At 42.7% G+C, this 8,893-nt stretch overlaps 1 protein-coding gene across 11 annotated transcripts in view; it reads right to left on the reverse strand.

Annotated features, from left to right (window-relative positions):
- LOC137522035 (uncharacterized) overlaps positions 1–8,893 on the reverse strand; it is a 206,247-nt gene that overhangs the window by 159,834 nt on the left and 37,520 nt on the right. For 9 of the 11 annotated variants that reach the window (XR_011022253.1, XR_011022254.1, XM_068242078.1 and 6 more), the window contains one exon: positions 1,692–1,819. The exons of the other annotated variants lie outside the window; for them this stretch is intronic. The gene's annotated coding sequence lies outside the window, so the exon portion shown is untranslated. The remainder of the gene's footprint in view (positions 1–1,691; positions 1,820–8,893) is intronic. 11 annotated transcript variants of the gene reach the window in all.

An 8,893-nucleotide genomic window follows, 5' to 3' on the forward strand; every position in this document is an offset into this window, starting at 1 on the left:
TAGTCACTGCCATGTGGCCCCTTTTATTTCTCTCTGCTTCAAACACAATGTGGGATGATAGCTGCATGTGTTGTGTGCGCCCCCTCCTACACGGCTGGAGCCTCTCTCGCCTCTGCCTCGGCCCGGCCCTGTGTTCAGCAGTATTCGGTTGTTCTGAATTCTATATTTCGAATTGGTTCACCAACACTACTTGATATATAAACAAATGTATCATCTTCCCCCTTATTAATTTAAGTTCACTGTGTAATGTGTTGGCGTTTTATGATTAGAAGATAATAATATTAAAATAATAATCATAATAAGTAGGGTAGCCACCCCGAGAGACTATAAGAAGGGTGGCGAACTTTGCCTGAAATGCTATTAAACTAGATTCAAGTACTATTGTGCTGCTACACTTGAAAAAAACAGAAGCTAGTTCTAAACAGAAATATGTATGGTCTCCACAACTTAAGTTGTTATTTATTTCATATTGACTTAGCACTTTTTAGTTTTCCTTTGCAAGAATTCTCTTATGACGTCTACCTGCAGTACCAGACTACAATGTCTGCCTTGTGTGGAAAATACATGGTTACCCGAGCTAGCCAGCCCTCCTGTGCGCTGATAAATCTGGCCACAGCAGTAATTAGGGTCTAGTGCAGGCACTCTACAGAGACTTGGCAAGACTGATAAATTCACTCTGAATCAGTGTAATGTAACTTAAAAGCACCATTTGGTTTATGCCTGTTTCCGTGACCTGCTTTATTAATACATTTTTATGCTCATGTACTTTAGCCCTGAGCGTAAAGCCTGCAATGACTTTCCATATTTTTGCCCTCATTCCTAGCAAATAGGAGAAAAAAAGCCACTTATTAAGAGAGGTTGTGCTCACTGCTTCTGCAGTCATATTTTTCCTGGGACCATTCTTTACTTTGACATAATGCTGTTATTGTACAGGAGAAAGAGTGCATTGATGTCATTAAACTGATTATTTAAAGCCCCTCAGATAAACCTGTTCCTTTGTTGAAGCTCCAGTAGTCATCCAGTGTGACTCAGCCTTATGGCTAATGACGGTAGGCATTTTTTTTTCTTGTGCATAATAAAAAAAAAGCAAGTGAGCGGGCAAGGAATGACCCCAATTATATTCAATGTTTCCATGCATATGTTAGTAAATTAAGGTGACCAGATTTTTTAAATTACATCCAGGAACATTTTAATGCACCCCACTGCACAGGACATGGTTCAGTGACTGTAGTCAAATTACCTCACACCAACATGTGTTTTTCTTCTACAGCCCCGAGTGAGTGAATTCTATTGGCCACACACAACACACTATACAGCAATTGACTACACAACACACTATACAGCAATTGACTATACAACAGACTATTCAGCTGTGTGTTGTGAGTGTTGGCTACACTACAGTAAATATATACAGTAAGTCAATAATATATCATGTATAATAGAATTTAGGTTATGTATATGATATATATTATATATTTACATTGATGCTATCTCTCGCCTGCTAGAATGAAGCAATTTGATATATCCCCAACAGGTGTGGATCAACAGTTCAAATAGAGAGCAGAGCAGAGTGCACATCCATTGTTAAAAAATGTTTTATTTCAAAATTTTATTGAAAAGTTCATAGGCAATTGAAGGTGTATAATCAAACATATCCTATTGAAGCAGAGGAGAGAGAAGCATCTACTGACCAGTGCAGGGTCCACAGAGGTTTCGCACAGACAGCGCGGTGCTTCATCAGGATACCCAACAGGTGTGGAGATGACAATGTAGAGCAGGTATGTCAAGCAAGGAGGATGTCTGGAGTAGTCTGAAGGGCCTTCCGTAAAAACAAAAAAAAGACAGTACAGGAGCCCCGTATAGTGTAGTAGTTAGCTGCACCAGAAATAAGCAAATTGGTACAATGAAGAGCTACTCACAAATGCGAGTTTCAAGACCAGCACACACAGTATTAGGCAAGTGAGGAACCTGTCCTTACCCCCCTTAGTCTTCTGGGGGCAAGTGGGTCGCATTTCAAAAAATGGTTAAGAGTTCGAGAAGGACTCAAAACATACCCCTGTTGGGAAGTATATAGGGGTGGAGGAGGTGTCCCAATAAAAAAATGATATCTAACTATTTAAAACTCTCTGAAGATAGGAGGAGTAGCTCATATAAATGAGATAAAGGGCTTAAAAGCATAAATATGTAAGTTATTTTATTAAAGGGATACTTAAGTCAAAAATAAAAAATAATTTTTACCCACCTGGGGCATCCCTCAGCCCCCTGAAGCTGTATGGTGCCCTCGCAGCCTCGCTCCGATCCTCCTGTCCCCGCCGGCGTTGGCGGCTGTCGCCGAACCCGAAAGTAGCCGCCGGCGGGGACAGGAGGATCGGAGCAAGGCTGCGAGGGCACCATACAGCTTCAGGGGGCTGAGGGATGCCCCAGGTGAGTAAAAATTATTTTTATTTTTGACTTAAGTATCCCTTTAAAACCCTTAAAATACAAAGCGTTTCTAGGGGTTATCCCCTATTTCCTCAAGTCAACTGGTTAGTGTCTTTTAGAACAAACTCTGTGGCAAAGAGCACCTGCTGAAGACAAGACAAGACACAGAACATTTATATTGCACTTTTCTCCTGGTGGACTCAAAGCGCCAGGGCTGCAGTCACTAGGATGCGCTCTATTATTATTATTATTAAAGTCAATGGGAACCGCATTTAAAATTATGAGACAGATACCAAAGGAGAGGGAAGGCTCTGGGTCCTATAGAGCCTTCCGGCTCCTCTCCTGGCCCCCCCGTTCCAGTGCTGGCTCGCCCAGTAGCAGTATTTGACTAAATTAGTCAAATACTGCTTTACCCAGCCGAAGAAGGCTTCAGAAGTCTTCAGGGAGCCCGAGTGCTCCTGAAGAAGGGCAGCCCTGTACTGCGCCTGCGCAAGCATGCTCTCTTGCACGCTCACGCCTGTGCAGTATGGAGCCGCACGTCTTCGGGAGGACACGGCTCCCGAAGACTTCCAAATACCCTTTCGGCGGGGGATTGAAACAGGGGGGAGCCAGCACAGGATAGAGAGCACCGAGAGAGAAGACAGAAGGCTCTATACAACCCAGAGCCTTCCCTCTCCTTAGATAAGTATTTGCTTCATTTTTTTAAAAATGCGGTTCCCATTCACTTTAAGTATTTATATAGCGCCGACATCTTCCGCTGTGCTGTACAGTGTATATTGTCTTGTCACTTACCTGTCCCTCAGAGGGGCTCACAAGCTAATCCCTACCATAGTTATATGTCTATGTGTGTATCGTGTAGTCATGCATGTACCATAGTCTAGGGCCAATTTAGGGGGAAGCCAATTAACTTATCTGAATTACCCACACAGACATGGGGAGAACATACAAACTGAGCAGAAAGTGCCCTGGATGGGATTCAAACCAGGGACCCAGCACCGCAAGGCGACAGTGCTAACCACTACAATACCATGCTCCGTAGGCAGTGTCTCCTCATTGAATAGGTGCAGGCTTACCGAACAGGAAGAGCCAATATTCAAAAACAATAGTACGCACTGCACCTGCATTCACAATACAGAATAAATATCTCTGAAGTTATGCCGCCCCGTCTGCTGGTTTGAGATCTGAGCTGGACAGTACATGGCTGTGAAACCTCTCAGTTGATTTGCTGGAGCTGATTCTCAAATATTTACTCTGCTTTTATCATTTCTAATTTGACCCAAGGCAAGTGTGCTTAAATCACAAAAGTAATGTCACTTACACTGTCTAGCAAAATTCTTAACTAACAGTCAAACTCTTTGCTAAGTAACTCCTGTAGCATTATTCAGCGACCATTTATAAAAAGTGTTAATAGGGGTCTTCAAAAGTCAACAGTTGGTTATAAAACCAATATGCAGGCAGAAGGCAAACTTCCCCATCTCTGCTGTAGCTGTCTGGCTTCATAAAGCAATAGTGACACCCATTACCGAGTCCTGACATGTTCCCAGAGATTTACCACCTCGGCTGTCACACTCTCCTAATAACATAAACAGAACAAATGATGGAAGCATACATTCTAAATGCATTTATTTCTGACCCAAAATAGCTGCTTATTTTATTGCCATGTGACCTCCGCAAACATATATTCTGTCTGGGAGTGCCTACAGCCCTCTTCTGTGCTCCCGATTAACATCACCCTCTACTACTAACTGTTTCAGAACTCCACCTCTAGACATCGTTTTCACTTAAAGGACTAAGGGCGCACATACATTACACGATTTTTGGCATCGACATCCGGCCACTCTGGGCTTAAAGATCGAATCTGGCAGATATCCATGCTGTAGCATGGCCCCCAATGAAATTGATTCGGTCTGAATTGATCAAAATGATCAATCAGGCATGCTGGAAATTCTTCGTCAAAAGGGCTCGATCCAGTACATGGCGGTATTTGATTTCCTAGCAACGGTCGGACCCCTGGCCAGTCTCTTCCCAAGCATATGTACTGTATACTTCCCAGGCCCATGGTGAATGTTGCAGGCTCACCTGTCACGCTGGCATGATCCCAGGTCTCCTGTGTCTGACTTCTTTTAAAGTGCCACCGTGTGAGCCTGTACCATGTGACAACCCCCCATGAACTGATGTATATCATGTGGTGTCATATGGTACAGGCGCTGTGGCAATTGCTGGACCTGCATGAGCTGGACTCCTCTAGATCCCCACTCCGTTTTAAAGGGTGGGGAGCTACAGGCACACTACGGCATATCTGATGGACGTGCCATAGGGCTCAATCTTATTGGTGTGCCATCTGGAAGAAAGCTACTGATATCCTTTCCTGCCAGATCCCCTTCAACCCGAGTGTGATCTTCTTAGGAGATAAACACCCAAGCTTTAATACTCAGCCCATAGACTCTTTCAGCACATACTCTCTACTGCTAAGAGAGTATTGGCCCAAAATAGGTTTTCCCTGAATCTCCCAACTAATGATGTCTACAGTTTAGTTTCAGATATTATGCTTGCCGCACAGATCTCTGCTAATATCACTGACAATATGCAGGGTTTCTACAACACTTGGGCCCCATGGATAGCCTGGCTGGAGAGTTTGGGTCTTTCTTATATACTACACAAATTCTAACTGTTAGTTAATATATGCTTAGCGGTTATCCGTTCTACTGAAGCTGAACCAGGAGCAAGCTTTGATTCTACATGTCTCAAAGAGAACCTGAACTGCAAATAAAAAGTCAAAATAACCATACACAGGTCATACTTACCTCCTGCGTAGTCTACTCCTCAATCTCTTTCTCCTCTCCTGCGTCCTATTTGTCCACTGTGATCAATTAAATTCCCAGTCCTCCATTTTAAAAATGGCCATTACCCCATAACAGCTTCCTGGTCAGCACGCTGCTAAACTGTAATATCACCCATTTGAGCCATAGAGAAACATGAACATTACCTTGCACAATCAGTTGTGACTGACAGCTGGTGATATATAACACACTACAACTGGTAAATTCCAGTTCTGACAAAATATTGTCAGACCTGGAAGGGATCACAGAAGAAAATGGTGAGCTTCTGAGAGGAACTGACGGTGAGGTTAGTATGTAATATTCATTTGCAGCTACGTCATGTGTTTATTTTAAATAATTGTACTTGCTTCAGGTTCCCTTTAAGTTAACTGTTCTTGTCCGTATTTCTTTTTTTTGTACTTTACTTTTTGACTGCTGTTCATATAAAACATTGCTCTTTTGTTTCTGGCGTTGTAGCCTAATTCCTTACATTAAACCCAAATGCAGGTTTTTGAAACTAAAAAATATGCTGGACACTAAAGAAAGCCAGGAGTCACACCAATGTGACAGGGGAGCCTGCAACACTTACCACGTGCACGGGGGGGGGGGGGGGGGGGGTATGGGGGGAGTGGGGGGGGGGAGGGTGCTACTCAAACTTCAGAGGGGGTGGAGCACAAGGCGGAGGTGTCAACGCTAGAACGATTTTCAGTTGATTTCAGAAATCTGTCTGCTGTGTGTTGGCAGGGAATAGCTCCCTCCCTGATCATATTCACTCAAGTGGATTTGGTGGCACATTGAGAGATGTTTGGGTACCTTAAAGCAATTTTGACATTTTAACTATGTTTTTTAGCTGTTTAAGCTTTACCTCTCTAAGTACCATTAGCATGTTGGTCGTTATGGCCATGATTCAAAATGAAAACAATGCTGGCACTCAAAGCATTAGAATACAATTCAAATCACCCACCATGGGATTCATAGGCAATGCTGATATACCATGATTACACGTTATAACCATCCATGTGAAATCTGTATAATGGTATATGGTTATTATTTCTGACCTTCCCTTTAATCTATTGAAATAAACTCAGATTAGCTGCATTGTTCATGCTAAAAGCTAATTGCTATTCAGCATAGATATAGTTCCGTTCTCTGAATAACTTTCAAATCTATATTTAGCTTGATTATAATAAGCACATACGTTACACGACACAGTTTTCCATTTTCATGAGAAATTAGGAGTCGTAGAGCGTGCACACATCCCAATTTTACTACACAGGTGTGAGTGTAATGGCAAGAACATCCCTGTGACTCACTCATTCTGGAAGTCTTTAACCTTGAATTATTGCTCAAGAATATCTGTCCACAGATCGCAGCAACTCACCTGTTCCTGATATATATATATATACTGATTTATTAAAAATCATCAGGCTGGAGATCATAAATTATGCTGCAACGTCGGAGTCATTAAACTTTGTTTATATGTTGCCAGGGGTTGAAACCCCCACCGGGGGAATACTGGACTATAATGTCCTCAATTCTGAAAGCATTACCAAATGCGGTATTGCAGAAAACAGATGAGGTTGAGAGAAGTGTGAGATCTGGTGCAGCATCCTGCACTATCGCACTGTTACTAAAGACTTCTGTTGGTAAATTACCGACAACAGCCTGCAAGCGTAAAAATCTACCTGAATTTTTTTTAGAACAAACAATTTACCGACAGGGCCGGAGCTACCATAGGAAAAAATGGGCAATTGCCCCAGGGCCCCAGAGCCTGTAGGGGCCCCCAATGTGTCCTTCCCCATCTTATATGTTGCTCCCCAGGGACTCTGCAGAGTCTGTTAAGTTTGGAGGTGATTGGGGGACGGTCAGCAGCCAGCTCTTGAGCCCAGGAGGAAAATGTGGCTGCAACAAAGGGCCTCTAATGATTATTTTTGGTCGGGGGGTGTCTGTTGGGGGGCCCCAGGCTAATTTTGCCCTAGGGCCCAATTGTTACTTGAACCGGTCCTGTTTACCGAATGCGGTATTTTTCCGACTACACTTTTGTTTTACCGTACATTATTTTTTTAGATATATGGGAGGTAATTTCCCTCTTTGCCCTCTTATACATATTTTAATTTTTCAATCATGCCTCTTGTTACCAATTCCAAGCCGTTTAGTTTGCAAAAGGGGTTGCAGATCTGTCAAGTCTCTAATTATTACTGCACACGGTAGCATTTCTTATGGACACATTTACAGTGTGTCTGATCTCAGGTAGTCATATAGCAAGCAAAAGCTATGTGTAAAAGCTCCCCTCGCAGACATGATTCCACACATGTCATATAAAAATAAAATCATCTCTTTAAAGGGTACATGAAATCACTCAAAAAAATAGATACTTACTACAGTAGGGTAAGCCTCTAAATGGTCCAGATGCTTTCCTGGTCTTCCAAAAACCCTCCGTTTTTGTGCTGGACCCCTTTTGCAATATTTGACATTATTGTCCCTCCATGGCATGCTGCCCTACACTTGTGCATGTTTTTTTTCTCTGTGCACTAATGGCTCTATGCTACTTCTCAAGCATGGCTGTCCTTGCTCCTGCTTGACCACAATGAGGAAGAGGGCCGCGGCCGTTAGCGGAGGGCCCCTTGACATGCTCCAGAGGCTTCCTACTACTGGCATAAGAAGATGAGGGTCCCAGTCGGCAGTGTAGAGTTCCTGCACATGCTCCAGAACCTTTCCCTACTAGCGTAAGTCTTTTTTTTTTACCTTCAGGTTTACTTTACTTGTCAAATATCTGTGAGTCTCTGTGAAGTTGACAACGCTGCCTATGAGGTTGAGATAACCCCTTAGTGTCTGCAGCAACTATTACTCTAGGGTATGAGCTCTGCAAGTAAGGGAATTTCCAGAATTTCGAGAATTTCCAAAAACTAAAATGGCTGCTCCCATGAAACATCACCTATTTCATTTCAATATAGTTTTTTTTTATTGAAATGCAAAGTATAAACAACAAATACATTCAACAGTCAAAGAGATAACAGTGAATCATTTGCATCGGCCTCAGCCAGGATTCCAGATTACTTTACAGTTCCATCTTATAACTCAGACATAAATTGAAGTGGAAATATTATCATAAAATCAAAAACATATAACATCTTAGTAGGCATATGAAGAACTTGATGCAACCCCCCCCCCCCCCCTCCCAAAAAAAAAATAATCAAAACAAAACAAAGAAGCCAAAATGCCTGAAGGCTCATACACACCTCCCAACAAGTTGTCCAACTAACTTCCAAACTTGTCTGTTGGAAGGAACATAAGTTGGGTGTGTGTACGGCTTGGCTGGAAAACAACCAGATGACCAACTGATAACAGGTTGTTTGCCAGATCCAACCTGAGGATCAATCTGACCATCTTTCATGGAGGTTGGAATGTGTGTACAAGTCTTTTGAACAACTTTGTTTTTTTGAATGCTGACATGTTGTGCAGTTTGTCATTTAGCTTGCGCACATAGTATTTAAGTGAGTTGGTTGTTTAGTTGGTTGGCATGTGTGTATGTACTTGTCAGGTTGTCAGGAAATGTTGTGCGGTTGGTTGTGCATTAAGTTGGACGTGTGTACGAGCCTTTAGCCCAGGGGTCCAGAGGTGCTGCCTCTGCCTGTGAAGCATGAGGTCACGAG

Source organism: Hyperolius riggenbachi, chromosome 1 (genome assembly GCF_040937935.1).
Source record: "Hyperolius riggenbachi isolate aHypRig1 chromosome 1, aHypRig1.pri, whole genome shotgun sequence".
Taxonomy (NCBI): Eukaryota; Metazoa; Chordata; class Amphibia; order Anura; family Hyperoliidae; genus Hyperolius; species Hyperolius riggenbachi.